At 38.6% G+C, this 23,951-nt stretch overlaps 1 long non-coding RNA gene across 1 annotated transcript in view; it reads right to left on the reverse strand.

The window, feature by feature from the left end:
- Positions 1-1,346: 1,346 nt before the first annotated feature.
- Positions 1,347-23,951, reverse strand: part of LOC129527293 (uncharacterized) — a 55,902-nt gene continuing 33,297 nt past the window's right edge. Inside the window, exons 4-6 of the long non-coding RNA XR_008672263.2 lie at positions 3,225-3,280; positions 1,927-2,066; positions 1,347-1,838 (exon numbers count right to left, since the gene is read on the reverse strand). This is a non-coding gene — a long non-coding RNA (uncharacterized lncRNA). The remainder of the gene's footprint in view (positions 1,839-1,926; positions 2,067-3,224; positions 3,281-23,951) is intronic.

Genomic DNA, 23,951 nt, shown 5'->3' on the forward strand with positions numbered 1-23,951 from the left:
ACACACAACCATATGAGGTATGATTTAACATCTGTATTTTACAGTTGAGAAAAATTAGTCTCTGACGGTTTCAATACGTTCTACAGCAACTGAGCAGCAGGTCTGGAATCCAAACCAGGTCTGTCTTACTACAAATCCACGAACATGAGGCTATTCAGCAGGACAGTATATAATTAAATAACAATATCCAATTCTTCATCAGCCCTTAGTATTTGCAAGTCCTTGGGCTAAGCCCATTATGTCCAACATTAAATTCCTACAACAACATTAGAAAGTAAGTGCTATATTTATCCCCATTTTATATTTGCATACTCCAGTTGTAGATGTTAAGTAACTTGTCTGAAGTCAAGTCATAAACTTGGGAGAGTAGTAAAGATTCGTACCCAGATCTTCCTTTCCTCCTTTCCTCCTTTCTTCCTTTCTTCCTTTCTCCCTCCTTCCCTCCCTTCTTCCTTCCTTCCTTCCTTTCTCTTTTTATTTTTTTTTTGACAGAGTCTCACTGTGTCACCAGGCTGGAGTGCAGTGGCGCAGTCTCAACTCACTGCAACCTCCACCTCTTGAGTTCAAACGATTCTCCTGCCTCAGCCTCCTGAGTAGCTGGGACTATAGGTATGCGCCACAATGCCCAGCTAATATATGTATTTTTAGTAGAGACAGGGTTTCACCATGTTGGCCAGGATGGTGTCGATCTCTTGACCTTGTGATCTGCCCGCCTCAGCATCCCAAAGTGCTGGGATTACAGATGTGAGCCACCACGCCCGGCCTGGTACCCGGATCTTTCTCTGTCAAAACCAGGTTCTCCACTCCCAACACTGCCTCCTAGAAAAATAACTGCCCTAACAAAATAACAAGACAATAATAGCTAAGACGTATCAAGCACAAAACCCTTTCTTTACAGTAACTTATTTAATGCTCAAATAAAAGTATTCTATGTTTATCACCATTTTGTACAAGAATCCTTGTTAAAGATTTTAAATGATAGAGAATTACAGAAGTGAGACATCTGAATGGTACATAAGAATTGAAAAAATAATTAAGTAAACCCTTCCAGAAGACAAGGGTCAGGAAAAGGCAGTCCATAGGATACATATACACAAGCTGGGCCTCAGCTATGGGTTTATGGGTTGGAAGTGGAAATGCAGAAAGCCGATCTCAGTACTGGAGGAAAAGCCCATGGTTTGGGGAAAAAAAAAAAGTGACCACAATATTTCAAAAATCAATATTCTTTCTGTCTTTCAAAATTAGAGTGGTCCAATTTCTGCCCTCCCTCTTCTTGCCTTCCTTCTGCGCTCAATTTGACTACAAAGTGGATTCCACCCCCCCCTCCCCCCCATAGCTCTCACGGAGGAGGATGCCTCAGGTTCTGCTCCCAGTGGTGAAATGTCACCACGTTCGCCTATTTGCAATGCAAATCTCCAGGCTTTGGCATCTGAGATTGATGTCCCTAGTATGAATGTACTTAGTTGCTGGGCTGGAGCTGAGTGGAAACGACACAGGTCTCTTCCCAGCCTCGAGTGGTTGTCAGAGGTAACAAAGCGGGGCTGGCGGAGATAGAAGCCGCGCGCCCTTTTGGTACCATCCATTAACCGCACGTGGCATTACGCATCTAAATTTGGTTGAGGCCACCAAGGCTGGACTGAGGGCAGGTGGCACACCCGAGCTGGGGCAGAGGGCAAGGGGACTTTCCACAAACTATTCTGAAGACGAGTGAGAAGGCGCAGAGCCTCATGTCTAGTCGAACTCCCTTGTGCATTCCCAGTGTTTCTGGGCCTTCAGGATTGTAGTATTTGGCCGGGCTCTGTAGGTGCAAGAAACTCACAGGAAAACCTGGAAATGCCCTGGAAAAAATAATCCATTTGAAAGCCATCTTTTCCTCTATGTGGTATTTGTTGCAATGAAACGACATTATTTTATTAAATTTATTACCATCTGTGGAGAGTTTGATTTACTGACAATGAAGTGAGAGGTGACTGTCTTTACTCAGGGCCCTGGAGATCCCAATTATATGACCGTGTCTTGGCTGGTTTTTAAGTGAATCTTTCCTTAGATGTATGTTTCTGAGTGCCCTGGGAAAAGAAAACACACAAACAATGAGAAATAAAGCATAACCAGATATCTCACTTAGTAAATTATGAAATCAGTATAGAAAAGAGAAAATATTGACAGGAAAAAAATAACTTTTTGTAGAGTCACCAAATATCTAAATACCTAGACATTACAGCTGTGAGCATTTTGTATGTGGCTTTCCTAGGCATGCACACACACACACACACACACACACACACACACACACACACTCTCTCTCTCTCTCTCTCAGAGCTTACAATATAGCATGAATACACTGTAATTGCAAGAAGCAGGAAATAATAATTTTCTATCATCACTTTTATCAGCTGCTGAGTATTTCATTGTACACATGCACCATCATTAGACTTACTAATCCCCCGGAGTTATGCACTTATATCTGACTATTTTTAAAAATTACGATAAATATTGTGCTTTAGTCTTTAGGCATTTGTACGGTTAAACATTCCTATTTCTAAATATTAAAAAAAGTCTGGATCATTTTTTACTCTGTTATTTTTGATTGACCCCTCTCATCTGCCTTCATAATCTCCAGGTTGATTTGGAAGAACTTTTCTCCTAAACATGGCAACATTTCTGCCAACATTCAAATTTGGGCCACCTTGGGAACAGGCAGAAACAAAAGGATGATGGAAATGATAAGATCCTGGCATTGCTCTTTCTATGCTTTGCAGGTTAAGCATCTATATCCCTCTCTTAGTGTAGATAATGTACGGTGCCTGAATGGGTTGTCCAGAAACTCATTTACAAATTGGACACTTGGCACTGGGAAAGTGTTTTCCTATATAAATAACATTAAAAATACACGTCTATCTCCCAGGAGAGTAGAACAAAGCTTACAGAACTCTTGTAATAATGATATTTAACATTATTGAGCAACTTCTATATGCCAGCCAATTTATATACATCACCTTTAATCCATACGGACCCTGAATTATTTATATTTGTAATTTTTCACTGAAGGCAGAATGATGGAGTAATTTTTTTTCTTTTTGACATCATAAGAACATTTACTTTATCAACTTCATAATGTGTTAAGAATTTTGAAATTTGTTATATCATTATTTTCATTTTGTCATACACGTAAAAAACTAAAAATAGAAGTCAATAAAATTACATGGGAACTAGTCCCTATTTACCTTAAGAGTTGGTGTTTGAGAGTAGAAGGTAGTCTTGAAGAGGCCCTGAAGAGGCCCTGGAAAATATTTTCAAAGACTTTACTGAGAGCCAGGACCATAGATGCCCTTCACTATGTTGAATGTCTTTCATAAAAAAGTTTATGAAACATTTTCCTTGATTAACATAATTAATAGAAGCCTACAAATTGTCCAGTGTGATGTGGGTTTTCTGAGATATGGATTGAAAGCTGATCCTCTTGGACTCAATACAAAAAAAAAAAGCTTCTTATATAATGAGACTATACATGGGCACTTAACATGTAGTAAATTCACATCAAATATTCACTTTTTAATTATTTCTGGATTTATAAATGCACATACATTTAATTACTAAGTATCCTTACCCCACAAAATTCTCTGCCTTTCCTCTCTTTAATTCTTTGGTTTCTCCTAGTCCCTCCCAGTGTGTCACTCCCAACTCTTCTTACCTCCTTTCTTTGGTTTAAGGTCTCTTAGTGTCTGTACTGGGTAGTGTTTTCACAGCTTTCTCCTCTGACATGGCCACCTGACTCAGCGGAGAAAGCCAAGGAGATAGGATAAAATGATCCATCTGACAGAAGCCTAAGTCCATATTCTAGAATGTATCCCAAACTTCTCATCTAAAGTAGAATCTTCTTCTATAACTCTGGAGTTAAGAAGTTAGTATTTGATCTTTCTTTTTCTTTGTTTAAACTCATTTAAAATAAGCCATTATTCACCTGAAGTCAGGAGTTCATGACCAGCCTGGCCAACATGGTGAAATCCCATCTCTACTAAAAATACAAAAATTAGCCAGGTGTGGTGGTGGGCACTTGTAATCCCAGTTACTCGAGAGGCTGAGGCAGGAGAGTCACTTGAACTCGGGAGGCGGAGGTTGCAGTGAGCCGATATTGCGCCTCTGCACTCCAGCCTGGGCAAAAGAGTGAGACTCTGTCTCAAAAACAAAGAAAAAAACATGCGTACTCCTTAAAACACCTCTGAAACCATGGAAGTTATCCCATGAATGAAAAACATAAATTACGTCTACAATGTATCATGAATGATTTTTAAGTTCTTTAAAACGGGCAATAACATAAAGCAGCAGTCCCCAACCTTTTTGGCACCAGGGACTGGTTTCATGGAAGACAATTTTTCCACGGAACGGGGTTAGGAGGAAAATGGTTTTGGGATGAACCTGTTCTATCTCATATCGTCAGGCATTAGTTAGATGCTCATAAGGAGTGTGCAGCCTAGATCCCTGGCATGTGCAGTTCACAATAGGGTTAGCACTCCTGTGAGAGTCTAATGCCACTGCTGATCTGACAGGAGGCAGAGCTCAGGCGGTCATACTCACTGCCTCCCAACCTCCCATTCCCCACCCCTCCACCCCTCCCCACCCCTGTGCTGCCTAGTTCCTAACAGGCCAGGGACTGGTACCGGTCAGCGGCCTGGGGATTGGGGACCCCTGACATGTAGCACTTGCTACAGAGTCTTGATTTTTTACAATTATTTCCTATTTGTTTTACCATCCCTACTTAATTTCTAAAAAATATTTCGATGCTTGTTGAACTGCATGTTTGAAACCTTAACCCCCAATGGGATATTATTAGGATGTGGGCCCTTGGGTGATAATTAAGTTTAGATGAGGTTATGAGAGTGACAACTCCATTATGGGAATAATGTCCTTATGGGAGGAGAAAAGAGACTAGAACTCTCTCCTCCATGTGAGGACACAGCAGGAAGGCATCTATCTGCAAACCAGAAAGAGGGCCTACACCAAGAATAAAATTGACCAGCCTCTTAACCTTGGACTTCCCAACCTCCAGAACTATGATAAATAAATGTGTGTTGTTTATGCCACCCAGGCTATGACATTTTTGTTACAGCAGCCCACACTGGCTAAGACAATGATTCTACTTTATCTTGTCTTTCTAAAGCTTGCAATTTAGTTTTAATAGTGGCAACAACTCACATAAATGTAGTATCCATTTATATATTAATTAAAGTATATAATTACAATAATGGTAAACATGATATGAATATATTTTGAACAAACTTAACTGATTCTTGGTAAGCATCATATTCAAGAAACATCTTGTTGTAAATTTTGCTGTTAAGCAGAAGTGCACTGGCCCGCTGAGTAGTCTCCCTTGCACAGAATTGTATGTACTTATGTTATAATGAGAGAATGGAGAGTGTTTGAGATCGTGTAATTTATTACATGCAGGCTGGTTCAAATCTTCTACTCTGCCTTTGTCCTTGGAGATATCAGAGAAGGGAAGACTCTTTTCTCAAAGAGGAAGAGATGGAGCAAGGAAATTGACTAAGTCCATGGGTGTGAGGTGGCATACATTTTACCCCTGTTCTCAGTAGAGCCAAATGTTATCAGGTGAGAGATGAAACAAGCCTGGAGTATATCCATGAGACAGGGGAGTGGTCAGACCAGAAATGAAAGTGCGGATTTCAACCTCAAACCTGTGGTCAGGTGGAAGGTAAGTCTTTAGGAAAACGGAGATAAAAGGAAGTACTGATTAGTAGTATTGATAAGTAGCACTCACAAGAAGTAGGTTGGATGGGGCCAGTCCTTCTATGATGGAGATCAGAGAATTCCTATAATAAAACCTTATCACAAAGAGAGAGTTGAGCTTAAGTGGTTCTAGAAAATGTTCAATGACCAGAGAGAAATTAGGGCAATGGAGAAAATGACTGGAAGCTGACTTTATAAGACCTCATAATGAACAATTGTGATAAGTTAACATACAGTTCCTGACTTTGGAACCCCTTTAGAACTTTATTTTCCTTTAATATTCAGTAATGGTATAGTAAAAGCAAACATGTATGAATTACTTACTGCATGCCAGGTAGGCTTTTTAAAATTGAAATGCCATTTAATAATTCTGATAATTCCATAAAGATGGTTATAATTATCATTCATGTCATTAATTGATGAGTCTACAGCTTAGAGAGTTTTGAATAACTGAGGTCAAATAGCCTGAAATTCCAACCAAGGTCCCTGACTGCAGAGCCTTTACAATTGCTAGACTTTCTATTACTGATGCTTGCATGTACCTTCAACGCTCTGGCTTTGTTTTTAACTCTTTGGATGGTGGGAGGAATAGACGAGTGTGAGGAAAAGAAAAATTGAGAAAAGTAGACCTGTTGGTCATTTGGTACACAGCCAAAGCCATTCCCCTTCTGCCTGGCAGAGAAAGTGGGTTCTCAATTCCTGTCCACTCTGTCTATGGTCTCCATTAGAGATTCCGACAGTTACTAGATAAAGTTAAAGACTCGTGTAGTGATCTCCACACTAATTGGACTATAATGTATAGCCTCGGTCAAGCACATCTTTCCCAGCCCTCCTCTCTGCAGACGGCAATCAAGCCATTTACAGAAGATGCATTGGCTGCTGAGACCCTGGAGTAACCTTAAGCTGCACTGGCCTTTTAGTGGAAAACACAATTAATTCTGATACTGAAGGGCAATTAAGACTGGGGTTAAAATAAAAATCTTTTGGAACATAGAATGTCAAAGATTGGATAGGAAATGTTTTCCCCTCATGTATTTCAGAAGCCCATGAGCATACCAGCCTCTGGTTACTCTGAGTCAAGTTGCCAGATTCTCATTTTATGTCAGTAAACGCGAATTGAAATGAATAGCAGTGTTAGCTGTGTTGCCATTCTGAAAGAAAATTACTTACATCGACTATTTTACTAGCATTAGCTTTAAAAAAACATGTGTGCCTGGACACCTGTTACATTCATACACTTGTAGAAACACCTACACAGGCTTTTAAAAACACATGCTCACAACCATGGATAATATGCCATGTGTTACAAGTTGCTCTAGCTAATTTTAGCTCAGAGAAACTCTTCCTAGAAAAAGTGTTTTTGTTTAAATAAAAGGACATTCCAAAAGGAGGGAAAGGATGATGCTGTTACGCATCACTTACAGAAGCAGACCCTTACTATCATTTGGTAGTTGCTGATTATTTGGAAGAAAAAAAGTGGAGTAGTGGAAAAAGGCTGGACGTGCATCCAAGCTACAATGGGCCACTTATTAACAAGGTTTCTAACTACCTGTTAGTCAGTTAGTCTTGCTCAGTTTATTAGTCATATGGGTTTTAAGTGAATTCTCTTTTCTTTTTTTTTTCATTTTTCTAGTGGGAATTTTTTTTTCAACTTGTAGGAAGTTTTATTAAATGTATATTTAAACAGTGATTTTTAAAATATATATATGCACAGAAATTACCTTTTCTTAGACTGTGGGTTGCCTAATTATGCCAATGTAATTAGAAAGCAAGAAATGTTGCTGGAAATGCACCTTGATATCATCAGTTTGAACTGAATATTGTAGGTGCTACAATCCAAAAATTTCATGAGATATGTATAAGGATGTTTTCTGCAGCATTGTTTATAGGAATAGTTAATTCATTCCAAACACTAGCTGATTCCTGAAAACTAGTCTAAACTTTTTCTTAGTTAAAAACAATACCATTCAGCCTGGGTGACAGAGTGAGACTCTGTCTCAAAAATAATAATAATAGGCCAGGCACGGTGGCTCATGCCTGTAATCCCAGCACTTTGGGAGGCCGAGGTGGGCAGATCATGAGGTCAAGAGAGCGAAACCATCCTGGCCAACATGGTGAAACCCTGTCTCTACTGAAAATACAAAAATTAGCTGGGCATGGTGGCACACTCCTGTAGTCCCAGCTCATTCAGAGGCCGAGGCAGAATTGCTTGAACCCGGGAAGCAGAGGTTGCAGTGAGCCAAGATCACACTACTGCACTCTAGCCTGGTGACACAGCGAGACTCCATCTCAAAATAATAATAATGATAATAATAATTTAATCCGCCAAATTACTATGAGGTCATACAGGGACATAGAGTTTGTTAATATTGGTATAGTATAAGTAAACGAAGGCATAGCGATCAAATAATTTTCCCAGGATCAAAAAAAACAAATATAAGTAACCATATGAGGATTAGACCTCAGGAAGTCTAGCTTCAGGGCTCACACTTCAGGGCTCAGAGTGAGACCCATGCTGAGTTCTCATTATTGTAAGATTGAATACATAGATTTCAGTTGATCATTCAATAGAATACCATTTTGTTAAACTGTAGATTTATATGCGTCACCATAGATTAATCTCAAAAAATTAATACCAAGTAAAGGAAAGGTAATTTCAAAGAGCATATATTTATCATAAGGTATTCTTTAAAGAACATGCAAAACTGTACACACACACACACACACACACACACACACACACACATTATGCATTCATATGTAAATGAAATAAGTATTAGAATTAACACATATCAACTTCAAAAGAGGGTCAACCTCTTTAGAGGGAGAGAAGGAAGGATGATAAAAATTTTTTTCTTTATAAATAGAGGAATTTGAAGAAAATATAGAAAAATATGAACATCTTTGAAATCTGAGTATCTGATGTGTTGTTTTTTCTACATTTATTTTAAAAATATTCCATAGATCAAATTTAAAAAGAAGCAAAAAGATAATATGTGAGGTCTCTTTTAAAAGCTATTATGCTATTCAAATGGGGATCATTTATGTTATGATCATCAAAAGCAAAGCAGAGGAGCTTGATTTCCAAAATGGCTGATTAAGGACTTCTGAAGTCCACTCCTCTACAGAAGCATATGAAGTCTGGAAATTAATTAAGGCTTGCAACAATCTGAGAAGTGTTTACTGAAGAAGTTAACAGAGTGTTAATAAGAACAGTAAGCTTTCTAGTATTTTAACTTGCCCTAATTTCATCACGCTATTTCCAGACCATAATGGCCTGGAAAACCAACAGTATCGTAACTACAGTAGTGATGAAAGTAAGTAGGCTACTATCCACTTGAAGGCCCAGAACAGTTTGGAGCTCTCTAAAATCCTCAAGTAACTGTTCCTAGAGAGCAGCACTATTTGACCTGAACGCAGCTTGAGAAAAAGTCCACTTGCCGAGCTTGCTTTTACTTGACCTGATTTGAAACTCACTCTGTGTGAACAGTCCTACCCACTGGGTATTTGCTGGAAAGAATCAGCAGCAATTGTTTAACATTACAATTGCCAGAACCATGATATGTGTTAATCTAACAATGCACCAACCAAAAAAACTGATAAGGAGAAATTAAGAAATAATATTGCAAAGAGGTCTTTAAAGAGCTATAACATATTCCTGGAAATCTCTAAAGCCATGCATACATGCAAGATTGTGGATATTACCTAGGTTGTGTGTATGCTCAGGAAAGACCTGAGAAGGCCTTAAGCTTGTGCCTCTAGCTGACTTTTAGGCTCCTCGCAAAGAAGAAGTGAAGGTTAAGACATAGTGGTAGACTGTCAGAACATTGAAGGCATGCTCAACAGGGCCTCTCTGAAAAGGTGGGGAGACTCATTGGTTCAAGCATTTAAGGTAATCTCTGTCTGCTTATTAGCTTATACTAAATAAACTGAGCAGACATCAGGGGCCACACATGACAAAAAACAATACAAACTTTAAAGAAACAAGGAAAATTACTAAATAATAACTATAAAAAAGCAGCAACAACAAACCATGGTCAGAGATAGGATATGATTTCTAGAGGTAACACATTACATTATCTTAAATATATAATTTTCAATAAAAATTATAAGACACACAAAAATCAGAAAACTACCATCCATGTGCAAGGGAAAAAACAGAGACTTACCCTAAGGAAATTCAGATGTTGAACCTACTAGACAAAGACTTTAAATCAGCTATCCTAAATATGTTCAAAGAACTAAAGAAAACATATACACAAAACTAAAGAAAATATTCAGAAGCATATGTTATCACAAATAAAGATCAATAAAGAGACATAAGCTAAATAAAGAACCAAATAGAAATTCTACATTTGAAAAGTAAAATTAGTGCTATAAGACATTCACTAGAGGGACTCAACAGTGGATTACAACTGACAGAATGAAGAAACAACAAATACGTAGACAAGTAGGTTGAGATTATACAGTCTGAGAAAGAAAATTCAAGAAAAAAGAAAAAGAACTGGCCCTCAGAAACATAGGGACACCATGAAGCATACAAACACATGCATATTGGGGTCTCCAAAGGAGAGAAGAGAAAGAAAGGGGAAGAAAGAATATTTGAAGATAGAATTGGGTGACTATGATAGGTCAGTGCAGGTTCATTAATTTGAACAAGTGTGCCACTCCAGTGGAGGATGTCAGTAATGGGAGAGGCTCTAAATGTGTGAGCACAGAGAGTACATATAAACCCTCTGTACCTTCCTCTCATTTTGATGTGAACCTAAAACTTCACTCAAAAAATATTTAAAAAAGAATAGCCAAAACCTTCCAGATCTGACACAAAAATATTAATCTGCAAAGCAAGTAGTTCAATGAACTCTAAGTAAAATAAACACAAAGACCTATACCTAGAGACACTTAATCCACTGAAAGCCAGAGACAAAGAGAGACTGTTGAAAGTAATCTGAGAAAAGCAACTTATTGCATACCAGTGATTGTCCATAAAATTAATATCTGACTTTTCATTAGAAACCATGAAGCCCAGAAGGCAGTGGGATAGCACACTAAAAATGCTGAAATAGAAGACTGTCAAGCAAAAAAAAAAAAAAATATATATATATATATGCATATATATATATACACATATGTCCAGCAAAACTACCCTTGAAAAATGAAGAATGAAGAGGAGATAAAGAGATTCCTAGAGAAACAAACCAGAATTCATGGCCAGCAGATCTGGTCCACAAGAAACCCTAATGAGATGACTTCAGGTTAAAATGAAAGGACATTAGACAGTAACTTAAACTCACATGAAGAAATAAAATGCACTGGCAGTGGTAAATCCATACATAACTTTAAAAAACATTACAAATATATTTGCATTCATAATACTTTTCTTATTCTATTTCATTAGACAGTAACAACTCTGTAAACAATCATTATAATCCTGCATTGACAGGATTGAAATGAATAAAGATGTAATTTTTGGCCAGGCTTAATGGCTCATTCCTGTAATCGCAGCACTTTGGGAGGCCCAGGCAGGCGGATCACCTAAGGTCAGGAGTTCAAGACCAGCCTGACCAACATGGTGAAACCCTGTCTCTACTAAAAATACAAAAATTAGCTGGGTGTGGTGGAGTGCACCTGTAATCCAAGCTATTCGGGAGGCTGAGGCAGGAGAATTGCTTGAACCCGGAAGGCAGAGGTTGCACTGAGCTGAAATCATGCCACTGCACTCCAGCCTAGGCAAGAGAGCGAGACTCCGTCTCAAAAAAAAAAAAAAAAGATGGAATTTGTATATCAATAAGAGTAGAGAAGAGAGGAAATGGAGCTGAAATGGAGCATTTATAAGTTGGTATTAATTTAAACTAGATTAAGTTAACATGTTAATTATGCCTCCCAGGGTACCTGTTAAAAAAAAGACACAAAAACATATAGCAACATATAAACAAGAAAAAAACAAACAACCCCATCAAAAAGTGGGTGAAGGATATGAACAGACACTTCTCAAAAGAAGACATTTATGCAGCCAATAAACATGTGAAAAAAAGCTCATCATCACTGGTCATTAGAGAAATGAAAATCAAAACCACAATTAGATACCATCTCATGCCAGTTAGAATGGTGATCATTAAAAAGTCAGGAAACAACAGATGCTGGAGAGGATATAGAGAAATGGAGACACTTTTACACTCTTGGTGGGAGTCTAAATTAGTTCAACCATTGTGGAAGACAGTGTAGTGATTCCTCAAGGATCTAGAACCAGAAATATCATTTGACCTAGCAATCCCGTTACTGGGTATATACCCAAAGGATTATAAATCATTCTACTATAGAGACACATGCACACATTCATTTATTGCAGCACTATTCACAATAGCAAAGACTTGGAACCAACACAAATGCCCATTGATGATAGACTGGATAAAGAAAATGTGGCACATATACACCATGGAATATGATGCAGCCATAGAAAGGATGAGTTCATGTCCTTTGCAGGGACATGGATGAAGCTGGAAACGATCATTCTCAGCAAACTAATACAGGAACAGAAAACCAAACACCGCATGTTCTCACTCATAAGTGGGAGTTGAACAATGAGAACACATGGACCTAGGGAGGGGAACATCACATACTGGGGCCTGTCGCGGGGTGGGGGGCTAGGGGAGGGATAGCATTAGGAGAAATACCTAATGTAGATGACGGGTTGATGGGTACAGCAAACCACCATGGCACATATATACCTATGTAACAAACCTGCATGTTCTGCACATGTATCCCAGAACTTAAACTATAATAAAAAAAAAGAAATAGACCCATAACAAATGAAGATATTGAATTAGTGATAAAAAAAAATTCCACTATGAGAAACCCAGGCCTATATGGACTCTTGAGTGAATTCTATCAAACTTTTGAAGAAGAATTGATGCCAATCCTTCTCAAACTCTTCCGAAAAATTCCAGAGGAAAGAACAGTTTCTAATTCGTTCTATGAGGTCGCTATTGGCAGCATATATAAAGACTTAAACACTGTAACAAAGTGAAATATGTTCCAAGAATTCAAGATTACCTTAACGTACTAAAGTCAATCAATGTAATACACCCTGTTAATAGAGGAAAGGGCAAAATCTACATAATCAGCTGAAAAGATGAAGAGAAAGCATTTGACAAGATGCAAACATTTTCACAATAAAAACAACTAACACAGTAGGAATAGAATGAAACTTCCTCAACCTGATAAAGAGCATCTACAGAAACCCCAAAATTAATATTACATTTACTGGTAAAGACTGCATACTTTACCTGAAGATCAGGAATAAGACGTAGATGTGGGACAACGACCTTGCCAGCACCTTGATTTTTGACTTCTGGCTTCCAGAATTGTGAAGGAATAGATTTCTGTTGTTTTAAGCCACCATTCTTGTGCTAATTTGTTACGGCAGCCACAAGAAACTTACACACTTGATTCAACGCGACTGAATAGCTTTCTACACATAGGTTCTTTCCAATTCTATGGTATTATCATTAGCACTGAGGTGAACATTGCACCATCTGGTGATCCAAGGTGGCATCTTTTCAAAATCTCCCTCTAAGTGGCTAGGGTATCAGGCATGCATTCTGGTTCAGTCATATATATACATTTTTTTTTTGCAAGTCTACATGGCTTCACTTACTCATTAATGGAAGTTTTAAAAACCAAAGTGATAACCTTAATAATTTCTCACTTAAACAAGAGAGTATGATTTTAACCAGAATGATACCTGTTACAGCAGCAATAGTACTGTGTGGTATTAAGGTTTGAATTCTGACTGTAAGGCTTTGGATCAGTAACTTAATCCCTCCATGCCTCTGTTTACTCATCTAGAAAATGAGGCTATTGGCAGAGACGTAGTTGGCATTCACTGTCTCAACTTCATGCTGAGGTCCTTAGTCTAGTTCTTGCAACTGCAAGCTTTGGCTCTCAACACCGTTACCATATCACTAATTTAAAAACAAAACAGAAGAAAAGGAAAAAAGAAACTATTTAGAGCTAATTGATTTTGTTCTATGAGTTTATCTGCCTCCTTCTGCCAGTGTAAAAGGGCTGAGCCTAGAGGGTTCTTTAAATAGTAAAAAATAGATTAATGCTGCACTATTCTTGATGGGATGCAATGTGATATTATCCACTATAAAACGCACATAGGTGACTCCCACCACCAATGTCACTGTCCCACTCCTCAGATTTAAAACACAAATTTGGTCATGTGTCTTCACCCCACCTCCAAACCTTTCGTGTCTCATCCTGTCATTAGCAAGAAGTGTTTGCCACGGACTATGCCAAGGCTCCATGTCTTTGCTCATGCTGTTCATTCTGTCCGGATTTAGGTGCCCTTTTCTTCTTGCTAGAGAACCCTACTTTTAAATTTTTGGCCAGTTTTGCAATAAGCATTCCAGTCCTGCTGGCTGGTACATTATATCTGCTCTTTATTTTTAAATAGACTTTATTTTTAAAAAAACTTTTATATGTACAGAAAAAAATAAGCAGAGAGTACACGGTGTTTCCATATAGCCCATATTCAGTGTCCCCTATTGTTAATATCTTAGATTATTATGGGATATTTGTCACAATTAATGAATCAATACTGATACATTATCCTATACTAAAGCCCACACTTTATTCAGATTTCCTTAGTCTTTACAGAATTCTCTTTTCTGTCTCAGGATACCACATGACATTCAGTCCTCATGTCTCCTTACGCTCCTCCTGGTCATGATAGTTTCTCTGACTCTGTTTGTTTTTGATGACCTTCTCAATTTGGGGCATACTGTTCAAATGTTCTGTAGGATGCCCCTCTATGGGAATTTATCTAATATTTTTCACATAATAAGACGGGTTTTATGAGTTATTGGGAAGAAAAATACAGAGGTAAAGGGCCATTTTTATTACACCACAACAAGAATACCTACTATCAGCTGGGCGCGGTAGCTCATGCCTGTAATCCCAGCACTTTGGGAGGCTGAGGTGGGCGGATCCCTTGAGGTCAGTTTGAGACCAGCCTGGCCAACATGGAGAAACCCCGTCTCTACAAAAAATACAAAAGTTAGCCAGGCGTGATGGCGTTCGCCTGTAATCCCAGTTACTCTGGAGGATGAGGCAGGAGAATTGCTTTAACCTGGGAGGCGGAGGTTGCAGAGAGGTGAGATGGTGCCATTGCATTCCAGCCTGGGTGACAGAGTGAAACTCTGCATGCCCCCAACCCCCCAAAGAAGAATACCTACTATCAACATAATTTATGACTACTGATACTGACCTTGACTTTTTTCACCTAGCTGAGGTAGTATTTGACAGGTTTCTCTGCTATCTCTTACTCACTTTTAATACTCAGTTCGAATGCTACCACCTTTTTGAAGTCCTCCTGGATTCCTTCAGCCCCTAGTAAGCTATTTAATCCATTTATTAGTCATTAATAAACATTTGTTAATCACTTACTATGTGTCTGGCATGGTGCAAAGTGTGAGGATGCAGCAATTTAAACATGCAATAATTGTTTCATAAAAGAGTAACTACGTGAACTGGTGGTGTTAAACAGAAGCAGAATACTTTTCTCATATTAGGTCAGCATTTATATATTGAGCACCTCTACTTTATACAGTACCGTGTTAGAAGTGTTAAGGATAACATATATTTAAAATACAGACCTTGCTGTAAGGTATAGCAAGGGCTGGCAAAATCCAGCATTCAGGACCAAATCCTGCCTGATGCTTGTTTTTGTAAATAAAGTTTTATTGAAACACAGCCACACCCATATGTTTACATATGGTTTATGATCACTTTGCCCTAGAGCAGCAAAGTTGAGTAGTTACAACAGAGCCTATATGACTTGCGAAGCTTAAAATATTTACTGTCTACTCCTTTATAGAAAAAGTTTGCTTATTCCCGCTCTCAAGCATTAAAATTCACAATATACATGGAAACTCATAACACTTCGGTACTTGTAAAAATAAAATAGATTTAACTCTAAATGAAAGAGCTAATATAAGAGCTTAATATATTTTTGTAGGCATTATTTGGTTTAACTGTAAATCCAGTGTAAGAATTGATCATCCTGAATGGGAGTCAATAAACACATTTATTAAAGGCTTCTTATGGGCCAGGGTAGTGTTGAAAGCAAGGGATTTATTGATGAACAAGACAGGTCCCTTCCGCTAAGAAGCATACACTTTAATGCTATAGGGCTGCATTATCCAATACGGTAGCCATAGGCACCTGTGTCTGTTGAGCACTTGAAATCTGAGTGGTTTTGACTGAGATGTCTGAAAGCCTAAAATATAATACAAAAGAGATTTCCAAAGAATTAGTGTAAAAAAAAGTCTGAAAAAATGTTAATATTAATTACATGTTTATTTTATTGTACATGAGGATTATATAATAACATGATAATAAAATATGTTGCTAAAATAACTTTTACCTGCATTCCTTTCTTTTCTTTTAACTTTTTAATGTGGCTACTAGAAAATTTTAAATCACATATGTGGCTGATATTATGCTTCCTATTGGACAGTGCTTGTCTAAACTTTAGAAATGTGCTGCCAATACAGTAGCCACTAGCTACCTATTGCAATATAAATTTAAGTTAATAAAAATTAAATATGCTGTAATTATAATTTTGGTTTCTTGAGTTAAACTAACCGTATTTCAAGTGCTCAACAGCCACATGTGGCTAGAGGCTACCATACTGGCCAGTATAACACAGATATAAATTATTTCCATCATTACAGAGAGTTCTTAATATGGTTTGGCTGTGTCCCCACCCAAATTTCATCTTGAGTTGTAGCTCCCATAATTCCCATATATTGTGGGAGGGACCTGGCGGGAGATAATTGAATCATGGGGACTGTTTCCCTCATACCATTCTTGTGGTAGTGGATGAGTCTCAGGAGATCTGATGATTTTATAAGGGGAACCCCTTTTGCTTGGCTCTCATTTCTCTCTTGTCTTCCACCATGTAAGACATACCTTTCACCTTCTGCTATGATTGTGAGGCCTTCCCAGCCACGTGGAATTGTGAGTCCATTAAGCCCCTTTTTCTTTTTTTTGTTTTTTGAGACGGAGTTTTGCTCTGTCGCCCAGGCTGGAGCAGAGTGGCTCTGTTGCCCAGGCTGGAGTACAGCGGCACGATCTCGGCTCACTGCAAGCTCCACCTCCCGGGTTCACGCCATTCTCTTGCCTCAGCCTCCGGAGTAGCTGGGACTGCAGGCGCTCACCACCGCGCCTGGCTAATTTTTTGTATTTTTTAGTAGAGACAGGGTTTCACTGTGTTAGCCAGGATGGTCTCGATCTCCTGACCTCGTGATCCGCTCACTTCAGCCTCCCAAAGTTCTGGGATTACAGCCATGAGCCACCAAGCCCGGCCGCCTCTTTCTTTATAAATTACCCACTCTCGGGTTTGTCTTTATCAGCAGCTTGAAAACGGACTAATACAGTTCTAATGAGCAGCGATGCCCTAGAGGAATATGAAAAAGGCTTCCCATTTTTTTTCATTGACGAATAAAAAGTGTGTGCATTTATTGTGTACAACTTGATGTTTTGAAATATGCATACATTATGGAATGGTGGAATTGAGCTAATTAACATATACATTACCTCACACACATACCATTTTTGTGTCTCTGTGGTAAAAACACTTAAAATCTACTCTCTTAGCAATTTTCAAGAATACAATTTGTTGTTATTAACTATTGTACAACGTAATATCTCTTGAACTTATTTCTCCTAACTTAAAGTTATGTCCTTTGACCCACCTGTCCCCAACCCCCCAATTTTTTTTTTTCCACTGATGGTGATAAGCATTCTATTAGGAAAGAAAAGGACTAAAAATAAAATGGGAGACTGATATTGGGCAAATGCATTAACATTTCCTGGAAGTGAATTCCTTCAGGTGTGTGGATCTTTGAGTGGCCACACTGATGTGCTTGCATAACAAGGACCAGGAACAGTCAGCAGATGGATGACCTGGAAGAAAGGGGAGGAACCTCAGGACAAGGAAACAGAAACAAATGCTGCTACACATTTAGCTCTAAAGTACTGTAGGGAAAAGTATGACATCTTACCTATGTTTTTTAAAATGTATATTTTGGAGTGTTTTGACTGGAGGACCTATATAACTGTGTTGTGTATTAAATGGATGAGACATCTTTCCCTGGACACAGAGGAAAGTCTTTCTAATGGCAGGAAACTATATTTTCTTTATGACCACTTTTAGTTTCAGTAGCAGATATAATACCAGGCCCAAGCCTCACAAGCAATACACTAAAAAGGGAGTAGCTACGAGGGTGGGAAAGGAGGAAAAACGTGCTCTAAAAGCAGGAAATAGGCAGCACAAAGACGGATCAGATCTTGCTCCCTGGGTGACAAGATTATGGGTTTTGGAGCATCAGAGAATTTGGTCTGGATCTTATCTCAACCGTTTACTAGCTGTGGCATAAAGACATCAGCACTTACTGAGCTCTTGCTGTATATCAGGCACTTCAGATTGATTATCTCATTGAATTTCCCAAGAACCCTAAGAGACAGGTTCTGTAATTATCCCTATTTTACAGAAGAAGAAAATGAGGCTTAGGGAGATTAAAAATTACATTCCAATGAAGAGCACAGGCAGGCTTTGCAACCAGCTAGTCAACACTCCACGTCCCACCCTTACATTTCACTATCTCCCATGGAGCCTGCATCGAGTCAGTTAACCTCTCCTTAGACCCAGTTTTCTCAACTACAAAATAAGAATAATTATATCCACCTTGCAGAGTTGTTACAACTATTTGATCAGACACTGGTAAAGCATCTCATTGGGTGTGGGATGTAAATGTTAGTTTACTCCTGCATTCATGAGGTAAGACAAAATTGATACAATCTGGAAAAAATACATATCTTAGGACGGGGTCCCCAGCCCCAGGGTGATGAACTGGTACTGGTCTATAGCCTGTTAAGAAGTGGGCCACACAGCAGGTGGTGAGCAGCAAGTGAAACTTCATCAGTATTTGCAGCCGCTCCCCATCGCTTGCATTACCACCAGAGCTCCACCTTCTGTCAGATTATTGGCAGCATTAGATTCTCAGAGGAGCACAAACCCTATTGTGAACTGCACATGTGAGGGATCAATGTTGCACACTCCTTATGAGACTCTAATGCCTGATGATCTGTCACTGTCTCTCTCATCTCCCCCAGATGGGACTGTCTAGTTGCAGGAAAACAAGTTGAGGACTCCCACTGATTCTATATTATGGTGAGTTGCATAATTATTTCATTATATAATACAATGTAATAATAATAGCAAGAAAGTGCACAATAAAGATGATGCACTTGAATCAACCCAAAACCATCTCCCTCCCTGTCTGTGGAAAAATTGCTTTCCATGAAACCAGTCCCTGGTGCCAAAAAGTTTGGGGACTGCTGTCTTAGGAAACAAAGATATTTTTCTCTTGCTTATAACAGACACAGGTGAGAGTTTCGGCTGGCAGTCAGCCTGCCCCACATAGACAATCAGGGACTGCATTCCTTAGTATTGCATGGTTCCACCTTATCTGTGTTCTAGCAGGTGGGAAAGCAGAAGGAAACGGAGAGAAGCCACATGCTCTATCATAAGCTACACCTGAAGACACATATCGTGTGCTCATATCCACTGGGGACAGCTTAGGTCCTTGCCAAACCTTACTGAAAGTGTGGCTGGAAAATGTTGTCTTGCCATGTGCCCGCCTCCAAATCAATTACTGTAGAAGGAAAAATAGATTGTGGTGATTAAAAGGACTATGGTTTAAATTGTTAACAACTCAGTTTCTCTTTAATGTCCCCTGATCCCTTCCTTTAGTATTTGACTTCCCTCTCATCTCAGTTCTCTCCTCTGCTGGATTCTGAGCCTGCTCATTTTGGGTAGGAGCCCACATGAGGTATCCTTGGGCTTGTTCTCTTTATTCCACTCCAGTGGATAACCCACTAGGTACCTGACACTTTTGAGATGCCCTGATCCACACTCTTGCAGCTCTCCTCAATTCTTTATTAATCAAGTTTTCTGGGTCTATAAGGGCTTTCCAGGCCTTCCAAGGCAGGTTAATATCATAGGAATGTCCCTGGGAATAATCATGTCTTGAATCTCTGCCAATTACACTTCCAACTTTTGATGACCTTGGCCAAATTACTTAATCTCTGAGCTGAATTGTTTATATTTGTAAAATTGGGATAATTCTTACTCTCCTTCCCTCATGAGACTCTTTTGTGAAAACAACTGAGATAAAAAATTAAAAAGCGTTTTTCAGCAGGTAACACACTGTTACAAACTTTATTAAAATTTCCCTAATGTAACAGATAAAATAATTATTTGCTCTTTTTTGCTGAGTATTAAAGTTGACTCTAATTTTAGCAAAAAAAATATTCTATATAAATAATAATAGTGTATTATCAATAAATGAAATAAAGTATCTTTGTATGTTGCTTTTTTTTTTTTGGCAGAGCAAGATGATGGAATAGAAACATATACCATTCATCCCCATAGCTAGAATGCCAAATTTTAACAACTAGCTGCACACAGATAGACACTGTCACAGAAACTAAAAACCGGGTACCAACTCAGCCTCAGTGGAATAGAGCAACAAGCAGGCTCTTGGGGGCCCTGAGTCCAGGCCTAGGCTCTTGGACAGCATTTCTGGACCTACCATGAAGGGTGAATCCCTAGCTGGTCAGCATTCTCCACAAGCTGACTGAAGAGCCCTTGAGCTCTAAGTGAGCAATGGCGGTCACCTGGCAGAATCCCCTGTTGACCACTGTTGGCTGCGACCACAGAGAAAGGGACCAGCACAGCCACAGTGGAAAGAGGAGGGAAGAGTGGGAAGGACTTTGTATTACAATTTGAGTGCCAGCTTAGCTGTAGTAGAGTAGAACATCATGTAAATGGCTAAGGTTTTTGACTCCCTCCCAGACAGCATCTCTGGACAAATCCAGGGTCTCGGGGAGCTTGCCTTCCTGAAGGGAAGGGCTTTGAACCAGACCCAATGCTGTGCTAGTTTCAGGTCTGACCCAGTGCAGTCTCAGTGGTCGTGGTGGCCACAGGGGTGTTTACATCAATATACCCCCAGTTCCAGGTGGCTCAGTACAGAGAGAGAGACTCCTTTTGTTTGGCAGAAAGTAAGGAAAAAGAATAAGAGCCTTTGCCTGTTAATCCAGAGAACTCTTCTGGATCTTATCCAAGACCACCAAGGTGGTACCTATACAAGTCTGCAAAAAACCACAGCATTATTGAACTTCGGGCCCAAGTCTCTTTGAATACCTGGAAATCTCTCTCAAAAAGGACAGGCTCAAACAAGCCCAGAATGTGAAAACTATAATAAATACCCAACTCTTCAATGCCCAGACACAGAACATCAAAAAGCATCAAGGCCATCTGGGAAAACATGACCTCACCAAATGAAATAAATAAGACCAATCCTAGAGAAGCAGAGCTATATAACCTATCAGTCAGAGGATTCAAATAGCTGCTTTGAGGAAATTCAAAGAAATTAAAGATAAAACAGAGAAGGAATTCATAATTCTATCAGATAAATTTAACAAAGAAATTAAAAGAATTAAGCAGAAATTCTGCAGTTGAAAAATGCAATTGATATATTGATGAATGCATCAGAGTCTCTTAATAGCAGAATTGATAAAGCAGAAGAAAGAATTAGTGAGCTTGAAGGCAGGCTATTTGAAAATACACAGTCAGGCCAGGCATGGTGGCTCACGCCTATAATCCTAGCACTTTGGAAGGCTGAAGTGGGTGGATGCCTTCAAGTTTCCCCAGGAGTTTCAGACCAGCCTGGGCAACCTAGTGAAACCCTGTGTCTACTAAAACTAAAAATTAAAGAAAAGTAGCCATACATGGTGTTGTGCACCTGTAGTCCCAGCTACTCAGGAGGCTGAGGCATGAGAATCATTTGAACCTAGGGGGCAGAGAACCTGGGAGTTGGAGGTTGCAGTGAGCCAAGATTGCGCCACTGCACTCTACCCTGGGTGACAGAGCAAGACTCTGTCTCAAAAAAAAAAAAAAAAAAAGAAAAAGAAGAAGAAAAGACACACTTAGAGGAGACAAAAGAAAAAGAATGAAAAACAATGAAGCATGCCTATAAGATCTAAAAAATGGCCTCTAAAGGGCAAATGTAAGAGTCAATAGCCTTAAAGAGGAGGTAGAAAAAGAGACAGAGATACAAAGTTTATTCACAGAGATTATATTAGAGAACTTCCCAAACCTAGAGAAAGATATCAACACTCAAATCCAAGAAGGTTATAGAACACCGAGCAGATATAACCCAAAGGTGACTACTTCAAGGCATTAATAATCAAAGTCCCCAAGTCAAGGATAAAGAAAGAATTCTAAAAGCAGCAAGAGAAAATAAAATAATAGCATATGATGAAGTTCAAATACATTTGGTAGTGGACTTTTCAAGTAGAAATCTTACAGGATAAGAGAGAGTGGCATGACATACTTAAAGTGCTGAAGAAAAAATAAAACTTTTACCCTAGAATAATATATCTGGCAAAAATATCCTTCAAACTTATGATGGAGATATAAAGACCTTTACAGACAAACAAAGACTGAGGGATTTCATCACCACCAGACCTGTCTTATAGGAAATGCTACAGGGAGTTCTTCATTCTGAAAGAAAAGGGTGTTCACAAGCAAGACTAAATCATCTGAAGGTACAAAGCACATTGGTAATAGTAAGCACACACACAGAAAGACACAGAATACTGTAATACTGTAATTGTGATGTGTAAACTACTATTATCTTATATTAAAAGGATTATTCATCATGACCAAGGGGATTTATCCCAGTGATGCAAGGATAGTTTGACATACACAAATCAATCAGTGTGATACATTATATCAATAGAATGAAGGACAAAAACCACGTGATCCTTTAAATTAATGCTGAAAAAGCATTGATAACATTCAACACCGTTTATGACAAAAACACTCAAAAAAACTGGGAACAGAAGGAACATACCTCAACATAATAAATGTCATATATGAGAGACTCGTAGGGAGGTATCTTACTGAATAGGGAAAAACTGAAAGCCTTTCCTCTAACATCTGGATGCTCACTGTCACCACTGTTATTTAACATAGGACTAGAAGTCCTAGCTAGAACAACCAAACAAGAAAAAGAAATAAAGCACATCCAAATTGAAAAGGAAGAAGTCAAATTATTTTTGTTTGCAGATGATAGGAAAAGCCTAAAGATACTACCAAAAAGCTATTAGAACTCATAAACAAGTTCAGTGAAGTTGCAGGATACAAAATCAACATACAAAAATCAGTAGCATACTTCTATGTCAACAGAGAACAATCTGAAAAAAAAATCAATAAAATAATCCCATTAGCTATATATAAATTAAATAAAATATTTAGGAATTAATCAAAGAAGTAAAAGATCTCTACAAGGAAAACTATCAAACGTTGATGCAAGAAATTAAAGGGGACACCAAAAAAATGGAAATATAGTCCATATATATGAATTGAAAAACATCAGTATTGTTAAAATGTCCATACTACCCAAAGCAATCTACTGATTCAATGCAATGCCTATCAAAATACCAACGATATTCTTCACAGAAATAGAAAAAAATCTTAAAATTTATATGGAACCACAAAAGATCCAGAATAGCCAATAATCTAAGTAAAAAGAAACCTGGAAGAATCACATTATCTGACTTCAAGTTATACTACAGAGATATAGTAACCAAAACGGCATGGAAAGGGCATAAAAACAAACACATAGACCAATGGAACAGAATAGAGAACCCAGAAACAAATCCACACAACTACAGTGAACTCATTTTTGACAAAGTAACCAAGAACATACACTGGGAAAAAGGTAGTCTCCTCAATAAATGGTGCTGGGAAAACTGGACATCCACATGCAAAAGAACGAAACTAGTCCCCTATCTCTCTCACCATATACACAAATCAAATCAAAATATATTCAAGACTTAAATCTAAGACCTCAGACTACTAAAAGAAAACTTTACGGAAACTCTCCAAGGCATTAGACTGGGCAAAGATTTCTTGAGTAATACCTCACAAGCAGAGGCATCCAAAGCAAAAAATGGATATATCAGATTACATAAAGTTAAAAAGCTTCTCAACAGCAAAGGAAACAATCAACAAAGTGAAGATACAACCTATAGAATGAGAGAATATATGTGCAAACTATCCA

The sequence above is a fragment of the Gorilla gorilla genome, chromosome 16 (assembly GCF_029281585.2).
Source record: "Gorilla gorilla gorilla isolate KB3781 chromosome 16, NHGRI_mGorGor1-v2.1_pri, whole genome shotgun sequence".
In the NCBI taxonomy this organism is placed as follows: Eukaryota; Metazoa; Chordata; class Mammalia; order Primates; family Hominidae; genus Gorilla; species Gorilla gorilla.